Below are 25,533 nucleotides of genomic sequence, written 5' to 3'. Positions count from 1 at the left end.
TTAAGACTAATAGATGAGGGTGACCATATTTTCAAAGCCCAAAGAGCCCAGAATACTTAAGTATATATTTGAATATTTGTAATGTCACATCTACTTTTGTTAGTTGTTTTGAGACTATGTAAATGACCATTCTTGATAACTCTGACATGCTTCCATTTTGTATTTTCATACTGATTTTTATAAATAGAAGAAAATAATAAAATACTGCACATTTATGCTCACGCACATGTATATGTGTATGCATGCACCATAGGTGTTCTCACCAGGCTAGGGGACAATGACTTCAGCACTTACTAAGTGCACCTTTTCAACATCATGGAGGCAGCTTTTTTTGTTGGCGGCTACTTAATGAGGAAAGGAGTTTACCTCCTGGAGTTCTTTAGAAAAGACTGTCGTTCTCTTTGGCGTGACAGCTAACAGTTAGCATTGTGGCAGGTTTTGTCAGAAAGAGCCGGAGGCCTGATAGCCTATGACGCTTGCCTATGACTCACAGCCTAGCAACAGCCTTGACAGAGACACTTTGATTGATTGACACACATACGAACCGATCAGTGTTGAATTCAGACATGTAGAACATGTTTGTTTATGTCTCTGTACCCACTGAAAACGAGTACAATATTAGAATTATTACTTTAATTGTGGTGAATTCAGTAGTGAAAGTTGAAGACGGTGACGTTTTAGTGTTTTAGGTCTATTTGTCAGGATTTGGACACCCGGCTTGAAACTGGGACAGTCCAGGACAAACCGGAATGTCTGGTGACGGCGTGTTAGATGAATATTTTGTCCAGCTGTAGTTTCACAGGTCTCTTAGCATTGGAGTTTTTGGTGCTAAGTGATACCGTAGAGATACAGTACACGGTACGTATCGTCCTGCTTGAGAACTGACTGGATTCATCTGACATTGTGCTTGGAGATGTTACTGGCCTAGGATAATGTGGACTTGGTACGACATGCTTGAAGTTATTTTGAAGCAAACATTGGAAGACTCGCAAAGAATTTTTGTTTGTCAGTGGACTCTGCCAGAATCCATCTAGGCTTCAGAAAACAGTCCTGTCTGCGGGTTCTGGAAGTAGGTCAGTCTTTTAAGATCAACACATGCAAAGACTTTCTTCATAGCTTTGAGCACGGAACCATGGATGTACCGTTTGGTTTGTTCGGTTACATTCTGAATGACGCTCGTCATGTGAAATCCCAAATTCTTCCTCCACCTTAAGAAGCAGGTGGACTGGGATGTGTTTTGGCTGCACTTTACAGCATGAGTTAAGTATGCTCAGTTGACATACTGAATATATCAGTGCTGCATGTATTTACACTGGTCCTTGCGGAACAGTATAACATAAAATCATCTGGTTGACTTTGGTAGTATATTCAAATTTGCCTGACCTCCTATACATTTAGAGTGACAGTTACATTTGATAAAGTATTGGTATTATAGCATAACAAATTATGCAGTGTTCAGTTATGTAATTAAATTACGATGCATGATTACACAATGGTTCTCATAAATACGACACATTAATTTGAAAAACATAGTGTAGTACAATTGCGTGTAATGATAGAGCACACGCAAATAACTTTGGTGTATTTTAAAATCATTGGTTCTCATCTCAGACCTTTCTATATAATGTTTAAACTAGTTCCACGACTTAAATAATGAGAGCTTAATGAGGTTTAAGTATCAGAAATACACTGAAGATGTTTTCCAACACATTTTTCCTTTAAATTTCCTTCAGCGTTTGGGTTTTTATCTTTTTATCCTTTGTGTTTAATCTCAAATGCATTTAAAATATTTTTGCTCATCTGACTACTGCTGCTGCTTTTAATTTCTCCCTGACAAGGTCCCCAAATCTCTGGGAAGTCTTCACCCACAGGTTAAGTTGAGACGTGTTGATGACAAAACAAATCAGTGTGTTCCTTTCCTTTGAACTCATCTTGACCCATCAGGTCACAAATGTTGGTTTGACTTTTTTTTTTCAGCTTTCCAAAGTATAACTATGGTGCATTATGAATACAGAGCATAAGGAGTAAGCATAAGGGGTAGGGAAAAAAAAAGGTCCCAGTTGGGGTGACCCAGCACTAAAGCAGAGTGGGCAGCTGAGAGATAGGGGGAAAAAAAATTCTTTTTTTCCCTAATCCTGACAGATGACACGCCCCACACAGTGCATCCGGTGGCCTGAGAGGGTTGTCTGAAAATTGTAATAGGAGATTTCTCAACTCCCAGTAGGTGAACAGGAAACAAGACTGGAAAACAAGGCCAGAGCACACTATCACACACTGCTGAAGAGTGGAGTGGCACAGGACAAACATCAGAAGTAAAAGGAAGGAAGAGCACCACTCCTGCAAGGGAACAAAGAGGCTTAGTCTTCTTCCAGCTCCTACATACTATACCTGCCTGCCCTGCCTCTATTTGATCGTTAATGTGGAGCGGTATTAATCATCATCACAGGGGCGGCTGTGGCTCAGTGGTAGAGTGGGTCGTCCCTCAATCAGAAGGTCGGGGGTTTGATCCCCAACTCCTATGGGTCAACATGTCGAAGCGTCCTTGGGCAAGACACTGAACCCCAACTTGCTCCTGAAGCATGGCTTCAGTGTGTGAATGAGTATGAAAGAATAGTTTCCTTCAAATGACATTCCTCCTGTATGAATGATGTGTGTGAACGGGTGAATGAGGATGTCATGTAAAGCGCTTTGAGTAGTTGAAATAACTAGAAAGGTGCTATACAAATACAGACCATTTACCATTTTGAGAGAAGTATATTTCAATTGAAAAGGAACTATCACTTTGCATTTGATTTGAAGCAGGCATGAAGAATTTTCTGTTTTATAGCATATGTTGACTGTTGTGTGGACCGGTACATCATCTGCCACAATAAACTAAATAAAGTAGGCATATGCTAAAATAATAATAACCAGCTGGAACTCACCTTGGTCAGAGCACACTGGGGGGATGAAGTGCTCACGGTCTGGATGTGGTGGTGAGAACGCAGAGCAATCTGGATCCCATAGATAAGCTGGCGGTTGCTTGTGTACCTCATAGCGAGCCAAAGCTTAGTGATGAAGCAGACTTGAATCAAATGCTGGAAAGAAACAGAGCAAAAACATCCAGAACATTGCCGATATGGAGAGGAGAGAGCTAAGGATGCTCCTCACACTCCCATTTTATCATGGTAGTCATGTCGAGTCGAGCTCTATGGTAGCAACTCCTGACAGGTCAGAGGAGGGTAACACAGCGGGAGTGACCTCAAAGAAAAAGGCCTCGATCATAGAGAGCTGATAAACAAGGCCATGTTGTTACAAGTCTGGAAGATCCGATTCAATATCGGAAGAAGATCAAACAGAATCTAAAACATTTTGGTCATGGACTGTGCCTTCAAGATGAACATGTTAATTTATGCCATGCACATCCAGCATATCTATGTCATAAAATAATTCAAGCAGCAAAATTAGGCCATTTGCATGTCATAATTGTTGAGGGTTTAATCTACATTTTGAGATGTAACCATTAGACCTGATTTCTGAATCAACATGCATACCACAGGACAAAGTGGTTAGTTACCTCACATTAGAGGCTGACTTTCTACATCAGCAGGCAACATTCCCACTATGAGTAAGTAGGGAAGGTGGTGAGACCTGAATTTATGCAGCATTTCATCATTTCTTGCGTGTTTGTTGTCACAGACTTAACTACAGAATGTGCTGCCGTTGGGTAGCACTGTCAGCATTGCCATAGCAAACTTCACTCTTCATATTCCTAAACTCCCACCCATATTTATGAGCCAAATGTCATGAACTTATGTCTGAATTTCACTTCATGGGGAATCAAAATCTCTCATGTTGGCAGGAAGCTTTAAATGCCGAAGGGATGTGTTTGGAAAATAGCAGCAGCAAACATCTGGTCGTCTAATTTTAATAAGCCTCTGCTTGCAGTTGGGCTTTGCTCTATCCTGTGTAATGGAATGCCTCTTAATAAAATTTCATGACCCTTTTGTTTAAAAAAAGGTGATAAAATGACTTTTGAGACCAGCAAGTCAAAGAGACCTACATTATTTAATATAAAGTCAAACAGTTCAGTTGTTGGGTTGTAAATAATTGTTTTGTGCGTATTCTGAATATTAATGTAGCTCTAATCTGCAAGCTGAAAGCATCATGTCTTTGAAATTATGGATGTTGTGCACCGTTTTTGGGGATGTTTTATGGTTCAATCTTGTTCTAAATAACTCTAACGAAAGAATTCTAAAAGAATCAGCATCAAAATATGTTTGTAGTTAAGGAAGTAAACATCACCATTACACAGACTGGACTATTTCAGAACATTGTACGATTTATTATTGAATTATAAATATTGATCAATGTGTCCATTGGTTTAATTTTGCAGCTGGGGAAGGCTTATGTTGTATGACATGGGAGCTCATATTCTACTGTATGTATATATATATATATATATATATATATATATATATATACACACACACATATATACATATATATATACACATATATATATATACACACACATATGTGTATGTATATATATATACATATATATATACACACACACACACACACATATATATATATATATATACACACACATATGTGTATGTATATATATATACATATATATACACACACACACACACACACATATATATATATATACACACACACACATATATATACATATATACACACATACATATACATATATATATATATATATATATATATATACACATACATACATATATATATATATATATACATACACACACACACACACACACACACACACACACACACATATATATATATATATATATATATATATATATATACACACACACACTGTTGTCCATGAAGTTGGAATAATTGTTCAATACCCCCAATTTTGTTAAAGCCTGAATACACAGTTTGCAAAGGTTAATTGTGGTTTAAGTTTCACTGTAATATGTTTGGAAGAGTTTGATCAATAAAGTTGAGAAGATATACACTTTATTTATCAAGAATAAATCACAGTGTCACAATCATTTCATGAGAAGAGGTAAAAAACATTTTATTCCAACTTTATGGGCAACAGTGTATATATATACTGCCAGGTAGTTTGTGAATTTCACCAAAAGATCTCACAAAGATACATACATTTATACACACATACACACACACACACACACACACACACACACACACACACACACACACACACACACACAATGAGAGTCCACTGTCAACTATCAGGCTGCTTCTGCTGTCACATCGCACTTGTTTATTTCTAGATCCTGCACACTTTGTTGGCCTTTTTGATACTTTCTTTCACTTCACTGAGTGCTTTTTTTGTTAAATCTCTTCTCCCTGCAGCAGATGGTCGACTTTGTCATTAATGAAAAAGTCACATTTAAAACATTTACATAGGATCTCCCCCCACAAACAGAAGTGTGTTTTTGTCAAATGTTCTTTGGTGGACCGTCAACATCTTCCCCAGTGTAATGGGGGGGACAGCCATCAGTTTGTTTGCTGAGGGATTTTAAAATTCAGAATTTAGATGCAGAGAGAAGAAGGCAGGCTTAGATTTGTTAAGAAAAAAATGTATTTGATTTTGTGCAAGCATCATTACACACATTTATACACTAAATTATCCTAAATTTGAGAGGTAAATGACTGAGAAACTAGAAATGTGCATTCAATAGAGTGCAGATCTGCATCATCTCTTCTAATGACTAATCATAACCTACCCTACACTAAACCTAAGCCCAACTATGGAGGGCACCGCTTCAGGGAATACTATCTGATGGTAGAACAGACTTCAATACAGCAGCTGTTGACACCAGCTCACTTTTGGTCAAGATGGCAGAAGGATTTCAAGAAGGATTTCTTCATGTCGCAGTGTGCAGAACTATGGAAATAATCTGCAGATGCACTATGGATGGGAATGGTAGTGGAAGCACAGTGCTTCATTTAATGGACTGCAGCTTATGAAGGCTGGAATTGTCTTGACTTGAGGCACAGCGATAGTTATGTCGACAACACTGTTTTAACTCTGTCTATTTATAGAAGTCTAGGCCCTGGTCTCTTAGCAGTCTTTAGGGTGCACCACATTTTAGTTTCTCACTTCTTCTGCTGTGATTCGCTGTGCAGGGTTTTAGCCTCTGTCCTCGCTTGGTCAAGATATTGGTTACTACTTTTTTCCTGAGTTGGTCTCTTTCAGTGAGTTGCAGAGCTTCTGCTATGTGGAATAGAACTGACTGACAGTTAACAATATGTCCCTGCTTCCTTTGCCTCGATTGGATAATGTTCTTTTTTTTTACTTCTTAGTTCTCAGTCTAACACAACATTCAAACTTTCGATAGAATCATTAACGCCAAATAATCACAAATGTATTGGAAAATATAAAATATAGGGAAAAAAAAAAAGAGCTGCAGATAACTATTCTCTTTATCGTGCCATAATTGGACAGGCTTCAGACATTTGAAACAAAAATACATATTACATTCCCCTAGGCTACACTAGTGAACTATTATTGAATGTGAAGTATTCCACCTCATTACTTTGAGGATACCAACTCACCCACTTGCGAATGTCAGCTCCCATACCAGGCAAATGATAATGACCTGCTATTGCACTGTGAGCTTTCTCCAATATGTCCACCAATATGGCTCCAATGAAACTTTTTGTCAGCAGAAGACTTGCAAGTCTTATTTCGATCGTGCTGCCCATGCAGTACAAGTCGCTATTATATTAGACATATTAGAATATGGGGGGCACAAGCAGAGCAGACAATTACTTTTTGGTAAGTAAGTAAGTGCTGTCTATTTGCCTTTATCCTGCAGGTGTCCACCCTTCTCTTCCTTTCAAATTTTTCCTTGCTCACTGACTCCCCAGGGAAGTGGTTATGGAGTTTCAAATCCAGCATCTCTGGCACCATTCCAGAATCCATTTACCCAATGTGAACAGCCTGACTTATCCTCAACCCACCTACCTTCGCCTCTTGTCTGTTTCTAGCCTTTTCTTCTCACCAGCCATGTCTCAGCCTGACTTTGTCTGTCCCTGCCTCCTCTCCACACACACACACCTCACTTGACTCAGTCAACTATTAACTATCTATCAGTCTCTCTCTCTCTCTGTCTACCTCTCTGCTGCTGCTCCACCTGTTGCATGTCCATTGGAATGAAATAAATGGAAGAACCAGCTGCAAGCTGAAATACTAAAGAACATTTTAACTTGGATTTTTGTCGCCTATGGCACTTTTAATAGAACTTCTATTTCCTTCTTTCCAGCCAAGATCTTCTTTATTTTGTGTCTAAGGCCATAAGGTCACAATCCAGGTATGACAAGGTATGTGACTCTCATTGTAGTTGCATCCATCACATACTGTGTGCTGATCCGAGCACAATGGTAAGTTTCAGTCAGTATTCGTCATGGACTGCATTCTGTGTGTTGAGATTCCTAGCCTTAGGTTGTCTTCACGTACCTTTAGGAAATCTCAGAGTATTGCCTCAAGGTCTGATAAATAGTACTAAGAGGGGTAAAACAACATTGATATAAATTAGGCCACAGGACATATAAGTCTGTGGAAGAGGTTTAGGGCCACATGTGGAACATTTATTTGAGTTCTGACTTTATACTCAGAATTCTGAGTTAAAACTCAAAATAATTATGTATTTTATAGTATAGTGAATTAAAACTCAGGATTCTGAGAATAAATATAAAATAAACAAAAAAATTATGAATTTAGAGAGTTTTAAGTCAGAACTCTGAGAATAATGTAGGTTCACATGGCCTTTATCCCCTTCTGTATAAGTCAGCTTTTCCTCCTTTTTCTGGCAGCTTTTCCCTTTCTCTGGTAACCAACTCAAATAGATTTGCTGCTACAAATCTTTTTCCCTTTCTTTCTTTCTTTCTTTTAAAAAAGTCAAGTCAAATGGAATTGAAAGTGCAAATTCCTTGAGTCAGCTTCATGCAAATCCTGTGCTGTTATGTAGCTGACTGTTAATTCTCAAGGTTGTTAACAGTATAGCCAACTTGTCAGAGTCTTTCACACAGACTACAGTATAATCCCACAATGCCGTGTTTACATTGTGGTGACATGTTTACAGGATACGCTGAACTTTGTTCTGACCTGAGCTGGCCGTTCTTGGGACAAGTCTTGCTTTACCTGACATCTTCTTATATTGTCAGAGCCAGACAGCCATTTTCATAAACATATGCACCAATTACCAAATCCATTAATATCCATCATGTTCTGTCATAAATCATATAGCTAAGAAGCCAGTCTGACTGTAATTATTGCTGCACAAGAAGCAGAAGTCTGTGATTAGGTTTAGTCATTATTTCCCTCCATGTGATTAATCTCAGCTTTGAAATAATAAATGGGGAAAATGAACCAGTTTTATGTCAATGCGTTTGTAATTGTGAATTTGAGCGTGACATATTATGAAGCCAAGTTTTGACAGAAATCTGTTCCTGTCAGTCTCTTCTCTCCCACTCCTCTGTCTGTGACAAATACAATGATCAATGCTTTGCCATGTTGTTGTTTGTATCAGAGCATCTAAAAATATCATGAAACCTACAAATGTCAAATTGAAATCCAACCATTTCCCTGGGTCTCTGTTCACTCTAAACTATTTAAAATACTTTTGCTGAATGTCAGAATAGGGAAAAAAACAACCTTCACCCATGAGAAAAAGACACAATATGAAAGATATGGCTTGGTGACATTCATTCATTTTACCTGTAGGCTAATAAAAGATACTTCCACATTATTACACCAGTGCTGATTGTGTAGCAGTGCTTGTATATTAACCTCCATGTATTCCCACAATTATTCCCTCTACCAGAGGACAATTTTATTTTCCATTGAGACTACAAGTTTGGATGCATGCACATCATATTAATTCCCTGCTTTGTTTGAATAGTCATTAAACCAATTCTTTCAGCTCTCGTTGAAATTACACACGCTCTAGTGAATTATATGTGCATCACACTTTGCCTTCAAGCTTCAGTGAACAGGGGATATCTTAAATACTAATTGTTAAAGGTTCATGTTCTTGCCACTTAGAACCAGGAAATCTCATTTGGATGCCATAAACCCCATTCAACAGAGGTCCTTATTCAAATTCAAAATGTAGATTTCTCATCATTGCGGATGGTTGTATACTTTAAATCTTATTGATCTCTTTGTTCAGCAATTTCTCTTCATTATGGAAATAATCAGATTTACCAAGGCTGCATATATGAGATTAAAAAATATCCCTCACCTTCCAACGGCAACACGTGGGGCCTTTTTCTTATGTTCAGCACTGGCTCTCAGACAACGCTGACTAATGTCTTCTGGCACACAGGGTTTTAGGGAAATCAATTTTTGCACAATAACTAGCCCAGGCAAGAATCTACCCTGTGGAATGAAGTAAAGCATATTACTTCTAATGCAAACCCTATTATCAAAGACACACAGTCATACATTATTTAGTGAATGCCAGTTTCACAAGGCTGGTTCAAAAACAAACATGAATTATTCATCCATACCCAGATTTTCTTGGTTGTCTGAACATAATTAATATTAAGAACAATCAGCTCATCACAAATCACATTGTAGCTTTTTATCTAATGCTGCAAAATTTTTGAGGAAGAAGACAATGATAGAATTTAATGACCGTTATGACTATTGGATGCTCCAGTGGTGGTGCTCATGCACAATGAAGGGGCAATCTGGCGGGTTTATTGATTCAAGTCCAGGTTAAAGGTTTAGCTATTATTCTGCAGCTGAAAGGGGATCACCCTTTTGCCCGGAGATCAATGAAAAGCCTGCAGCTATAATTACCATGCACTTGATGATGTTATTATTACTATGGCATGTACTAGTGAAATTGATTGTATCGTCCCATCAAATACATGTCAGCACACCCTGAAATATAAGCTACTGTATCCTTCCCTAAATGTGCATTAATAAATATGAGAGCCCAAAAAATGATTTCTAATTTCCAAAAAGATCAACTGAGCATGCAGGTGACATAATGTTTGATCATATTCATTTTCTGGAATTAGTTTTAGTGAAAGCAGGTATTACTGAGAGCAGTCTCTGCAGCTGGCAGTGTAACTGCTCGTCAAATCTTTACACCAACAAGCAGCTGTTTGCCAAATTGTCCCAACAGGCCAACCTTGAAAATCAACAATCATGATCACATGATCAGCATGTTAAGAAGCAATGGGATTTATAACATGAAGTTTAAATGGTTATAATTAGTGATTTATCTGGCACAGTAATTATTGGTTTTTCAATATGAATTATTCAAAAATGTTCTGAGTCATTTTAAATTTGTTTTAAATTCAGCAAACCGACATTATTCTTGGGGAATCTGTCCAAATAAAGAAAAGGATTTATAGCAACTACCAGTGCTTTAATGGTTACTGAAATTGCTCTGACTGTTGTCTAAATGTCACAGGCCACAATACAGATGCCAACTCATTCGCACAAGGCTTGGGGGGGAGCACGATAAAGGTTGCAAATGTCAATTATGTCTGATAAAGTTTGGAATGGCAGATTTTTCTTATCTCTGTTCAGTTCTTTCATTAAAACCCATTTACAGAAAGACTGGACTGATCTGACCAGAGAAAGACCAACAGTACAAAAAAAGAGACTTGACATAAAAACTAAAGAGTCAAAGGGTCATTCTCCTTTAAAATGAATTTACATTGTGTTTATGTACCTCTAACCTCATTGTTTAGTCAGGTTAACATTTTAAACTACCTGAGTTACAGTTGCTGACCCATTTGGGAACAAGTATATACAGTTTCTCGAATACACTAATCAATTAATCTAAATTGTCTTTCAGGTATATTAGAAACGCATTTCAGTTCAAAATTGCAAAAATCTCAGAGACAATGAATATCTTAGCTTGAATAGCGAGAGCATCGTCAGTAGGAATAGAACAGAATCTCTTGCTGGCTTTGGGTCACAAACTAATGGTATGCACACATCAACAGACTCAATCAACAGACGTTCACAAAACAAGGTGAACGTGGAAAGTGGAAAGTTGGTTAGTGGAAAGTTTGCCATGTGCTTTTTTTTTTTTTGCTGACAGCATGTGAGATCAGAGACTGATGTGAGATCAGCACGAGAGACTGTTATGATCCTGTATTATCTGACTGTACCTTGACTGGCTGTTCTTTGAATAGCATTAATGAACAATGACAAGTATCATGGGCTGTCACACTGCAACAACACAAGGTTTACAGATATGCTAGTGGCTTTAGCATCAGTTAAATGCTACCATCAGTCTGCTAACATGCCCACAATGACAATGTTAAAATGCTGGTGTTAAAGCAGGGATAATACATGTTTACCATCTGGTTCATTTGATCATGACTAAGGACAAAAAATTAAAAGTTTCACTGTTGCTTTTTACAGTAGATTTCATTCTCTTTGTTGGCTATTTGTCATAATTAATTATAGTTGTGGTCAGATGCCATTGGTTGTTTATACAGTAATATTTTCTGTTTGGTTATGTGGCATTTTCACGATTAATAAACAGCAATCTGAGTAAATATGAATTAGTAATACATGAATAATGATGTGATGATTTGACATATTTGGTTTATTGCCCAGCCTAATATGATACAATACCAAACAGCACACAAATGCAAAACCTGTTAGGCTTTATTAAGCGTACTGGTTAGGGCTCCAGTAAGCAAGTAACAACATGTATATGTTCCTGTGGTGAATCTGTATATTTTCTGTACTGGTGTTGTCTGGGATCCTGTGATTTCTCCAGTTATTTTGTCATCATTACACCTAAAAATATTCATCCCCAACATTCAGTGCAGAAGAAGCAACAAACTTCAACTCTGCCAAAAGATACACACAAATGCATGAAATATTGAATGATAACAATTGGCATATTCTTACTTGTGCTGCCTAGAAAGACTTCCAAAAACCAAAACAGAAGTAGGACTTTCTTTTAAAAAGAGAATTACTTATCAGCGTTGCCTTGTGCTAGAACCCAATTATATTTCATTTTCGGGCTACTTTCTCTAATGGATTAAATCAACATTTAAACATGATTTCTTAACAATTTATTGTAAAATAACTAAAAGGATAAGGGCATGTTGTTTTGCAGACCTTTTCAATGAAAAATGAACACTCCATTTTCTTATGCATTACTCTCAGATAATAAGGCAGTCATCTCAAAGTCTGGCGCTGAGCAGAAATGAATGCAAGCAAAAGTGCAGTTCTATGAAGGAGGGCCCAGGTCAATTCTTAAATTACCTACAGACTGATTGAATACTGGTAGAGCTACAAAAGCCATATTGCAATGCCTTTGTCCAAAGAATAAATTGAGTGAGTTGATTGCCAGCTGTGGCGCTGGTAGCAACACTAGCACATGATTAGCTACTGGTGAGCACTACTCCTTAGTGATTTTGCTGCATCAGACATGTATGTGCCGACCTATTTATGATACCATATTTTCTTGGTTAAAAATGAGACAGGCTACAAACCGAAGTGATACAGTACACGTGGCTGCTCCAGCAGGATGTGGTACTTATTTCTAATACACACAACTGAACAACAGTGCTCACAACTCTGCCCCTACAGCCATAATCCACTGCCACTTTTGAGTGTGCAGTGGATGAATTTAAATAAAACATAACGATAATAAAACTGTGATGAAGAATGCCGTTTCACAAAGTAGCAGCAACTGAAGTTTATATTTATTACAGAGTACCTGGAAATCCTGGATAGCTCTCTTTCTTCTCTTATTAGGTCAGAGTGTTTGAATTATTCCTTAGATTCTGCCCTTTTGTTTTTACATAAAACACAGTTCTGGATATTAGGCTGTTTATATATTCTCTTTCATGATTTTGTGTGGGAGAACGCCTTGATCACATGCTAGTTAATGGGGAGACCCTCCTTATTTATGGCATAAGATGCTGGTGCAGGAACAGCACTGTGCTATTTATCTTTTTTTTCCTCTTTGTGTTTGTGGGTAAGCAATTAAAATAACTAGGTCACTGATTATTGAACTTGTGCTTGCAAACAGCAGCACATTGGTATCATATAACATTGGATCTTTTATTTGATGGCTCACTTTGGAGCAGCCTTCATGTTTCTCAATGAAAGGAGGGGAAAGGAATAAGGAAGGGAAAGCAAGTGATCTGTTTGTTGTTGTCCTGATACTCTTACAAAATAAGTGGTCCAATATATAGCTGGCAAGTTAGTGGCCTATTGCCCCATAAGTTGTATTAGCAAGCAGGCTATGGGCTGTAGCAAAAAGGACCTTATTTCTGGGCGCTCAAGTGGTCACAGCTCACAGTGATGGTGTCGAGCTTAAGAAAGGGTATTCTGATTGGCATGCAGAGCCGACATAAAAGCCATTTCACCCAAGAAGGCTCATCTAAAGAGAGCACAAAAAACCCCACATTTTTTGAGTACTCCTACCATGCAAACCGAATCCCAGCAATTACTCATATAATCTCACCCACGAGCACCAATGCCACACCAGCATGTAATAAATAACACATGGGTCCCAACAGTGACTGGAGTTCAAGATGACTGACAGCCAGTGGGACCTGTAAAAACAACCCCCATCAGTATATGGGCTGTCACTATTATGGAGAGACTGTCAGACTCAAACTCAGTGCCATCCAAATCAAATGTGTGCATCAGTCATGTTAGGCTGCTGGGAGCATCAAACATCCTCTCTTGCTAACCCATTAACCTTGTTGTTTGATGTTAAATAATTATGGTCTTTGAGCTCAAGGGAAATACCAACTAGTTCCTGTTTACTGCCATGCTCCTCTCTCCTGATGAATAGACTAATAGATAGACTGACTGACTAACAGACCAACAGCAGACAGACAAACAGATAGATAGACAAATAAATACATGGAGAGACAGACAGGTAGGTATTTCACTGAATGCTGAAAATCTTCAAGCTAATAGCGTATCCCCTAGATGTCTGAAGTCCAGGCAGCTTCTTTTCTGTTATCCAAACAAACAAGAGCTTACATCTCTTCTCAGCTTCCTGTCTCACAGCCTTGTTTCCTAGGCAACCGTGTCAGATGAATTGAGAGGGGGACTGACGCCCTCCAGAGAGCCAATCCTCTCTCATCCAAAGTTTGTCTCACTTCAGGTCATGTGACACCTGTTCCCATGACAACCAGGTTGGAGGGCAGTCTGGATATCGCTTTGATCAAGGAAAAATGCCACACATGCCAGCAAGCAACCTTGAAATCAAGGAGGAAATGCAGATATGCAATGGCTCTTTATGAAGATGTAATAATCTCATGTCAGATCATTCATAAAAAGCTTTTGCTTTGCTCAAGCAGAGGTGTAGTGGGAGTCTAACTATAACATGCATACTGCAACATGAAACAATTCCAGAGAACATTGAATTGAATGAATTAAAAGAAAAATGAGACATATCTGAGCAAGCTTCTAGTGTAGCTATGGTAACTTTCATTAGAGAAAAATGAAATTCTGGATCACAATACTAACGAGCAACTGTTTTTGATTTTGTCCTTACATATGAGCTCATTAAGAAGGTTAAAATCATTGCTCAAAAAGGTTCAAGGAGCAGATAACATAATGTCCCAAGAATAAGTTAAAGATTGATTGGACGCCATTCTTGTCAGCTCACAGCAGCATTAATCACCGGCAGCAGAGTCACAAAACAGATTATATTTTGTGAGCAGGTGGCCTTAAAGCCTTAAAGGTCTTTTGGTCTATGATAAGCATTTGGCCTTTCTAAGCCTTTGAGCTCTCACAAACAAAGAACCATCCCAAACCTCTGGGCTGAGGTAAATGGTTGACTTTTCCAAGCCTTTTAGTCTGCACAAAGCTGTTGGAAAGAGTCCATCAGATAAGAGGTTCCCATGGGCATCCTTTCAATAAAATATGTGACGGGCAACAAATTGGCTTTAGACACCTGTCGTAATATAGAAAGGCCAGTCATTTCTCCGGTCTACAGTTGCATCAAAACACTGGTATTACCAGTGAATTATTAAGAGTCAAGACAATTAAAGATATAGAACAATGCCTCCTCAAGACCTCACATACAGTAGAGCAAGGACACTTGTCTTCTTTTGCCCAAAGGGCTGCTTTAAGTGACAGAGAGCGAGGAGTCAGTAAATGAACAAACATTAATAATATCAAGCAGATAAAATGAATAAACTGCCCATAACCCGCTTAGTATCGTCCGTGTATCTTTATTTATCTCTATTATTTATCTATTTGTTCTTTCTTTTGTTGGTTTGTCTGTTCAAAACACTATTGGGTTTTTTTTTAACTTTCATGTGCAGCCGAGCTCCAGAGAATTATTTTCAAAGAAACCTTTCACATCAGTATACGTGGTCTCCTTTGTTGTGTTGGTCTTCACTGGCAAAAGGCAAAGCAAAATTTCTCAGTTGAAGTATCTCATACAAATACCAACAGATGCATGGTATCAGTTACATCTGTTGACTCGCTGACCACTTTTGACTTGTAATCCACAGATTACCGTTCAGAAAGTGAAGCTGCAAAGCTGTTCTTGTACAAATTTCCGTGCTGCTGTTGAATCCGTTGAACTTGTTTCACACAGCTGACAATGTCATCTTTGTTCTCGTCTCCTGCAAGTAACTCCTCCACGATCCCCAATGTGCACAACTGAGTAAGTTCAGTATCCAAAAATGGCTTGCCCTTTTTGGCTAGGCCCCAGGTTAGATGAAGCAAATCAGTCCTGGGCTTTCTCTGCAGTAGTTGTCGCAGCTGTCAAGATCATTGACGTGGCAGAATAAGACGACTTCAACGATGTACTGTTTTCTTGCAGTGTAACAAGACACTGCAGACACTGCACTGGATGTAGAACATTTTGACTGATAATGGCACCTGATATTAGCAACCTTGCTTGCAGCATTTGTCATTTGGCTACTAAACAGTGGTCTAGCATTGGTATGACGAGGCAAAATAACTCCACACCGGTCTGTACGTTTTCATTCAGTTTTATCTTTTGACGATTCCTGTCCTCACGCATCTTTGCCAAGAGGCAAATCCAGTATCAGCCGGTCCCAGCAGCCCCCACGCAGGTATGGTGCAGTTTTGTTAGATCTTGCAAGAGAAACAAGGGTGCAGCTAGAGATTTTAATGTTGGCTAGTAAAGTGTGGTTCTGACAGCAGGCGGGAATATTGGACAACTTTGACGGGGCTCAGTCAAATGTTGTTTTCATTGTGCATTTGAAAATGGTTAACAGGCCACCCGGCAGCCCGCAGCCCAGGCAGAGTTCTGTTCAGTTGCATCATATGATGGAAAAATAGCCCCTAACATCTGGCCTATGAAAACAAAAGGAGAGATCACTGCAAGATTTTTTACTAATAATTTCAAGAAGGAAGTAAATGCAACTGGATTATATTTCAGCTGAAGTATTTTCTGCCAACTTTTAAAATGCAGGTCAAAAGGAAAGACACTCTTTGATCTCTGGCACATAGCAGACCTGAAGATGAGCAAAATAAAAAGTCTTCAACATGGGCAAAGTGCAAATTCTAATTAAATCAACGCCACAATAAACTCCTACAACGGTCTCAGAGAAAATGGACTTGCCTTTAAACCATCCATATTAAAGTCATAATAAACAGAGACGTTAAATTGAATTTTAAGTAGCCCGAGGAGAAGCTAGGTCGGGTGTTTGGCCTATGCCTCTAGCCAATTTATCAAGGAGTATACCTGAACTCTGAGATAAAATGACCACTAATTTGCTGCAGTCTAACTTGTTCATAGGGCTGCCTGTATTAACTCGCTGTAAGAGGAATATTTCATTAAAAATGTAAAACTAATTTAATGACAAGTGACATTCTAATTATGTGAAATGCCAAAAAGTTAATAGTGTAATGTCATTACGAAATTATATTTGGTATAATTCTTTTGTTGTAAACACATTTTCAGTGATGGAGGAAATTCATGAGCAAACACCTGCACACACACTGGAGGATGAATAGCAGTCATCCTGCTAGACCAGAGCTCTCTGGCACAGGCACTGAGTTGCACAATAGTTCCTTCCATGTATTGTATGACTCAATAAAACAATCTTTCAATCTCTCAGTGGCAGAAGTGATTGTAGGCTTTAAGGACACCTAATGTTTAGCAAGGACCTTCGTACGGTAGAGATTTATTTTTCAATTTTTGTCTTTCTTAAAGTAAATGGACAAATTACTTATTTTCTAATCTTTGTGCCATAATAGTGGGAGTTATAATCAAAACATGGTGCAATATTAACATTCACATCATCACAGAGGGAGAAATTTGTGAACTTCCTCAATTTCCCATGCACTGACACTTTAAGTCCTGTCAATTAAGACTATGCCTTACATGTGAGCAAGCTACCTTTAGTTGTTTTTGCCTGAAATAGCCCCTACAATGCACACACCGCAGACACACTTTGTGGACACCCTTTTTTTCCATTTTCTTTGAGCTGAAAGCACCACCACTGGCAAAGCAGCCCTCAGTACCTGGAATGATAAAGACTGCTCCCCCGGGTAGCACAGCCTGGTACCCTGCTGTACCAAAACAATACTGCTGGCTGCATGTCACACAGTTCATCTGCTGAAGGAGCTGACCACAAGGCGATGGTGAAAGGAGTGGAGTTCTTATTCTAAATTCCCTTTGAAATCCGCAGCTGACAGTGGCAAGATATGAGCACACTAGCACAACCAGTCGGTGCCAGGAAAAAGCTGTCACTATCTCAGACGCTTTTAAGCAGGTTAAACAGCAACGCAATTATGAAATCTACAGCATCTCCCATGTCATTTAAATAAACAAAAAGAGGATTATAGTCACTGTAAAGAAAACAATTGATTTCAAATTACCTCAAAGAGCCCCCTGTTGAAAGAGAAGCACTGTGTCAAACAGTTATTTTGCTCATGACTGCTTATAGCTTAAATACTGTATAAGTCACTTAATATTAAAACTCATATTTCTGATTTTTAATGTTTTAAATGAGGGGAAACTAATTTCTGGAAAACCAAATCAATTCAACCCACTGGGTTCAAATTAAACCTCTGAAATTCGTAACACAACCTGAAGCCGGAATCAGGCTGTGTTTTATTTCACCTTTACCTAGCACTGAATTTAGTGCATTTTGAGAGAAATTTGAGAAATCTTTCATACCGTGTACCAGAATATTGCACTTTGAAAATCAAAATGTTGCTTTCACCTGGTCAAGTGTAAAAAAAGAATTCATGTTAACACCTGAGTGGAGCAAAGAATTGTCAATCTATTGTACAGCCTAAAGTATCTGTCTAATGAATTTCACAGTGGTTCTCCACACAACAATCAGAGTAGCAAAATTCTGGGCTCCTTCCATTATGAGGCTGAGAGGCAACTGTAAAATAGGGTACACAATAAGTGACTGCCGTTACCCTTAAATGTGTTCATAAATGTGACATTTCAGTATCTCCAGTGACATCAGTTTGCTCTCACCTGGAAACCTGGAGCTGTGAAATGAGCTTCCGACCTTTAACTCAAAGACCATTTTAGTTTTCTGACCATCTTTGTGGTCAGAAGGAAAGCATTATTCCAACACTTGTTCTTAACAGTAAAAAAAGTCTCAAGAAGATAAAGATTGCTATTGGCAACTGACAGTGGCAACGGCGTGAGCAAAATTCCTGTTATTTCTTGATGGGCTTTAGTGAACAGAAACCCATTCACTTATCTTGTTCCACCTTCCAAGATTTATTGCAGATAAGTGTTTGACAAGAAGGGCTGAATGTAGGTCTAGCTTTGAAGATAAACCAGAACACCCACTGTCAACAAATACAGGAGAGTGGGAACCAGTAATTGTTGCTTTGAACTCGTGCTATGTGCTTGCAACATTTTACAGTGAGCAGCCCAATACTGCTTGACTGCTAAATATGGTTAACAAAGCTTCTAACGGTAGTTTGTCTGTAAGCAAATGTTCAAGCATGATGCTCCAACCTTTATTCTGCCTAGAGCCCTGTCTGAAACCATGTGTAACTGCCAACATGAACTCTGTAAGTTAGAGGCACCGGGCACAAAAAGTCCTCACTGTGGGCAGAATGGGATGAATCTTATCAAAATGAAAACCCAACAAACCACAGGACACAATTAGTCCGAAGCTCCACAATTATCCAGAGGGAGATAGAAATGGCATAAACTAAAAGAAACAGGTTTGCTTCACTGAATTGCTGATGAAAATAGGTTAAGATCTCTTGCATATTGCTGTGTTATTCCCTAATGGCTGATCTGAGATGAGCTGATAACTGTAAAAAAGAAGAAAAAAAAAAGCAACAGCTTAACGCTGCTCACCTTTAAACGCTGACAAGTCATAATATTACTGCAACCAGATAATAAATTCCTTCTCATCAGGCTTCATTACTTCTCGAGTTCAGAATTAACCCCTCTTTGTTAAAATAGAAAATGATGTGGCCTATGTGGTAATTGATATGCACGGCAAATGTTTTAAAATAAAATGAATTTTGTTTTATTCAGCTGATGGCCTTTTCTAAAACCGCTCTTTCCTGAAAGAGCTCAGAAAAATCTCAAGAGCTCTCTGAGACTGCCAGTATTGTATGTGTAATGGGTCTATGATCCACTGAATCTATCTATGAAACTGTTCCTGCTATTTTAAACTGCAGCACTTACCGCAAATGTAAAATTCTTCACACCAAACAATGAGCTGATGCTTGAGTGAGAGAAAAAAAAGTCTACAGCCAAACTAGTGGTTCTGTGAGGCTGTAATGCCGTTTAGGTACAGTTGTAATAATGTTTAGCAAATACCATGTTAACCACTGCAGTTCAGCGTGTTAGCATGCTAACATTGCTAATTAGCACCAAACAGAAAGTACTGCTGAGGGAGCAGTAGTTTTGCAAGTTCGTAGTCATAAAACAAAGTATCGGACAAATTGAAATGTTAACCTAATAGAGGTGCTGGGGAAAAAGTCATTAGGATTCACCATCTGTGGATCATAAATATTTGTACAATCCATTAGGTAGAGGCTAGATATTTAAAGGGAACGTTTTGAGCACAAAAAATCATTAGAAATCATCCTCAGGAGACCATGAATGTCTGTACAAAATGTCAAGGCAATACATCCAATAGCTGTTGAGATATTTTAGTCTGGACCAATATGGTATAGACAGTCTGACAGAGCAACATTGCCATCCACAGAGCCATTCCACCAGCGTGGCCTAAAATTGACCCATAACAGAAACACCATTTCATGGATCAGCTCTACCAGGAAATGGTTATCTTGACCTCGGATCAAGTGGTTAAAACAATGAGGTGGTAAAACACAGGGTTAAGTTATCCATCCATACCCTGACCTTTATGGCCCTGTAAAAGAGCAAAACTCAGCAATCTTATTATAAAGTCATCATAATACCCGTGTAAATGCCATAGTAATTGTCAGTATGATTACAAGCGTACTATATTTAATGAATAGATACGAGAGTGGTATCAATCTTCTCATTTAACTCTCTGCCTAAAAGACGATTTATATTAAAAGCTTTATTTTCAGAATGACTCCTCAATTGTGAAGACATTATACTAATACTACACCATTTGGATTGAGATAATATTACACCTGTATGTTTTCCCTTGTGTGCTGCAGTCATTTGGGTTTGCAGTGTCAGATTCTAAGGCAGGGAATTCAGTTCCTTGGTGACAGAAAACCCAAATTTTGTGAGTTTTACCAGCAATTAGTGGTGTGCGGATCGATACTGAAATATCGATACCTCCGATACCAGATATTTATGTTCTAGAATCAATTCTCATATTAAAATATCGACATTTTAGTAATTGGAGTAAATGTGTAGTTTATCATTAACAGGAACACAGTGGAAAGTAACTATACCATCGGGATCTCGTCTAAATGATACCCAGTTGGTAGGAACTACTTTCTCTTCCGCCTCTCATAGTGCGTTCACGCCACGACACTAACGAATCTTTTCAAAGGCAGGAGAGGTTGTGAGCAAAAAACGGAGCAGACTTAAAGTGAAAACTGTAAATATGCTGTTATTCCTAAACAAAAACCTTTGAATGAGGGAAAATTTGAGGAAAGGTTGGAAAAGTGTGAATGTTAAATGTTTGTGTTAAAATGTTCAGGCAAGCGTTTTAAGATATTCACGTTCAGATGCTGTCAATTAACATGCAACTTTTCAGTATTTTGTTTTTCTTATATCATAATTCTTCATAATTAATCAGAACGAGTAGTGTGACGTCTTGCATTCATTATGAAGCTATAATTTGAAATACCTTACTTTTTACTTTGATTTTCCAAACACATTAAGTTTTTGCACAAAGTATCGGTATCAGATCAGTATCGTCGATACCAGCCTGAATTTTACTTGGTATTGGATCACAAAGGATATCTGTGGTAACGCACATCACTACCAGCAGCATTCTGTTACTACCCATCAGCTGGAAATTGCTTGTTGAAACAAGCAAACTAAGTGAAGGAAACATTAAACTGTTAAGTGCCATAAGTGATTCCAGTCATTCATGGATTTTCAATTTCAGGCTATCAATTGAACTCTGAATGACCTACTGTATATGTTAACACCAATTTGGGCATTACATTCAAACATTTTTCAATGAATTATAAATAGGCAGTATGCCCTCTGCAATTCCCTCCCACAAGACAGTTCAGTTATTCCGTTAAAATGGGTCACAATAAGCAATAAATAGATTATGTTTACCAGGATGATACTGCCCTTGACAGTCTAGACAATCTTGACACTTGCCTCAAGTGCAGAGGATTGAAATCCAAGAGCACACTCAAGGGACTTTGTTTTTTCGCTTTATGATTTCTTCAACCACACCTTCATGGTCTCAAGCCAAACAAAAGTTTAACCCCCTCACCATATGTTGAGGGGGACAGAGGATTTGAACCTGCTATCACATCCAAATTAATTTCTACGGTCTTTTAACAGAAGTTGTTTCCCTTGTTACTGATCACTTTACAGAAACACAATACATTTTGTTGCGTATTGTATGTGAATATATAAATCATTTCTGTAGTCATAACAATCATTGCAACAATCCTTTTTAGCTTACCATTAAAATCAACTTGTAGATTGGCAGCTCTTACTTACCAATATATGACATTTTATGACATATCATATCATGGATATGATATAAAAAAACCTACATCTTAACATATGCTCCAACCTTGTGGAAGCTTCAAGTTTGAGCACAGTTAAAGTAACTACCCTGAAGTCAGGGCTTGTGCAAGTGATTCTCACTTGTTCATCTTATTACAAATGCCTCAAGCACAACCATCAACCAGGAAACCAGAGGGGGGTTCAATCTTTGGAGAGACGGAAAAGCAGCCGGAGGCCCTGGATTGAAGCCTCTCTGTCTTCAAATATCTCCGCTCAAATGACAATGAGCAAGGTGCTGACTGCCTGCTACCTCCTGAGTTGCTATTCTATCTGCAGATAGATTGGATGTACCCTAATTCAAGACTACGCTTTTTTTCCAGGTCCATGCTTTTTCCCGGTCACTGAAGAAGAAAGAGTGGCCGGTGGAGGGAGGGACTGAAGTGTGACCTTTCCATGATTCCCCCAGTGTTGACAGCTGTTCCTTTGCTCTCTCCTCCTTATTTGTTATGTGCTATGCAGCATGGGCTCTGATGCCGCCTGTTGTTTCAAATGAGATGCATCCAAGTTACCAGTGTTTTACTCCCCAGAAACCAAACCACAATCTCCAGTAATCTCTCTGTGACTCAGTGGCCCTTGTCTGTAATTCTACCAAATAAACACCCACAGAATAAGTAGAGTCTTAATGAAATAAAAGGTTTCCAATATTCAGTAGAAAAAAAAAAAAAATCACGGTTTTAAGTTGACCTTTGATTCTATTAAATAATGTTGAAGGTGGAGAAATTTCAGCTTTATTTTATGGTAATTACTGACAACGATTTCCTGCATCTGTCTTGTGACTGAAGATCTTACACTAAAACCCAAAAATATGAAAACATAATCCTAATTATCTGTCATTACTTCTACCTTAATATAACTACATTTCACTATTGCCATCATTCTTGTGCTGCAATTGTGATGACTTTTTACTAATACTACCCTATGTGTATTGAGAGGATAGAACTACTGTGAGCAGATTACCCTACTCTTTCCCCATTATTACCATGTTCAGCCCTATTAACTACATAAGATGTTTGTCAACATAATTAACTCTTGAATACCTAATATCTCAACATTATTACTTGGTTATTGGGAGCTGAATTATAAAGCGCTACCAAGAAATGTAATTATCTCACTGTAGGAATTACTTGTATTTCTTATTAAATTATATGAATTAGAAGGCGCTTGGACACTTACATCTACCAAAAGTGTGAAAGTGAATACCAGTTTACATAAGCAGCACCAGAATGAGTACCAGAATACATATGTGGAATATCAGTGATTTTACATTACTTGTCACTTAACAGAGAGCATCTATGATACTATGATAAAGTATAAACGTTCAGATTAAATTAAATGACCAAAAACAAAAAGCCTAGTTAGCATTTAACTTCTTTTACAGGTTCCAGAGCTTCTTAAAATGCTTTAGCCTAAAACGCAATAATTTTTGAGAACTTAAGTTCAGATACTATTTGGGAATACCTCTTAACAAATCCATAAGATGGGTTTTAAAAATCTTCTTAGCTTTAACATTATCTTGAAAAATGGGGCCCAGACCGACTGTCAGGGGGGGTTGGGGTTTGACTGAATACGTTTTCACAGCTCTACTGGGATGGTGAGGAGATCCCCTGCTGTGTATGATTCGTACCTTGATATTACATGAGTGCATAAGCTTCACTGCTCAAATGTTCTTCTTACCAACTCCCTTTTCCATCCATTTTCACCTCTAAAAGTAGCATTATACCACTGAACATACTGTGATTTTGCAAGTACTGAATCACTGGGCATATACATTTCATTATTCCACCACCAATAGGCCTTATTTTAATCATCTAGCGACAAGGGCTAAGTGGTCCAAGTCTTGGGGGTACAGACTGTGTGGGCATCTCCAAGTGCACTTCTTATTTTGGTTAGTGAAGGTGCACTAGTGCAAAATGCAAAAAGGTTGACTGAAGGGGGTTATACATGTGACAGTGATTAATAAATATACTCACCAGGAAATCATATTGTTGTCTGGATAGCGCAGACTGGCACGATGTGAACACACATAACCACAAATCTGAAGCCGGAGGCAGATGGTGTGGGGGTTTTTTAAAATTTAATTTGTACAATGATGATAGAAATAAATAATAGAAAATGTCAATGAAAGTGCTTCACATCATACAAGGTCACATCATGTCATAAAATGTGACTATGCACCATTATGCTTCTCAAAAATAAAATATGAAACGCCACTTTGGCCAAAAAGAAAGTTGAAAAAGGAGGAAATGGCACGAGGGATTGATGAGCAGAATCTGGTGGAATACCAAGTTATAACCAACCTGCCTGATGTGTGTGAATTGTATGGGCTTATTTCGTAGCCGCCTGGTGTCATTTGCACATGATTTAATGAAGGTGAACACAGTGGATGGCTGTGCATAATGGTACCATACTCTGGTGCAGCACTTCTCAAATCAGAGGCTGCAGATTTATCAACATATGTGTCCAGCTGCCTTCAGATGGCTGCAGGGATTTCAAGACGAAGGTTTTCATAAAATATGTGGCAGCCATGGACCGCAGGTACTATAAAAATCCTTCATATTCACTTGTAGATCGATGCAGAATGCTTCGCCCTCAGTCCTGTTTTAACCACATTTAACCTTAATTTTTGATGCCGATTTAGACACATCTACTGGTTGGAGTGATTAATCAAAACAGTTTATTTAAGCATTATTCTATTATTGCTGCACATTCGCCTTAAGTATTTCATTTTCCCTTGTTGGAAAAAAAAACACACCAGACTGGCAGAAAAGCAATGCTGCAGCAGAAACAGACATCTGACATGAGAATTCTCAGCGCAAGTCTAATTCCTATTTTCCACCAAAATACCTGACCTGTTTGCAACTGTCTTCCCACCGGTGCACCTTGCACAGGTGGGATAGAAAAAGTCAATTTCAATGTCAGGAAAATACCAAACTGTTGAAGTGCTACTTGCACTGGTTGTTGCACCGCTACAGAAATAGCCCCCAATGTCCTGGTCATTCAAAACTTCCCAGAGAGTTACTGAATGATATCATTTTCTGCAATAACCACACAATAATGATACTGTGGGTTGGGTTTGGTAAGTGTTTTTTCTTGATCTAGAGAAGCCATGAGTTCAGGTTGAAGTCAGTGAAACGCCAACTCTTGCAACATTAATGATTGTATAATATTATATTGTATAAAATTACATTTGCCTTGACATCACATGCAGAGACCAACTAATATATAAACGGTGAACACCTGTTGAAAAGATTAAGACAAATATGTGTAGTGTCTCTCCTGTATAGTACATGGCATTACAGAAGGTATGAGTCATGTAGATGATTAAAAAGCTTATGTACTGAAAGGAAATGTGGGCGTTAACTTGGCAATAGGACCTTCCAATATACAAAAG

This window comes from Pempheris klunzingeri, chromosome 14 (assembly GCF_042242105.1).
Source record: "Pempheris klunzingeri isolate RE-2024b chromosome 14, fPemKlu1.hap1, whole genome shotgun sequence".
Taxonomy (NCBI): domain Eukaryota; kingdom Metazoa; phylum Chordata; class Actinopteri; order Acropomatiformes; family Pempheridae; genus Pempheris; species Pempheris klunzingeri.
The sequence above is the reverse complement of the archived record's forward strand: the minus strand, read 5'-3'. Positions refer to the sequence as shown.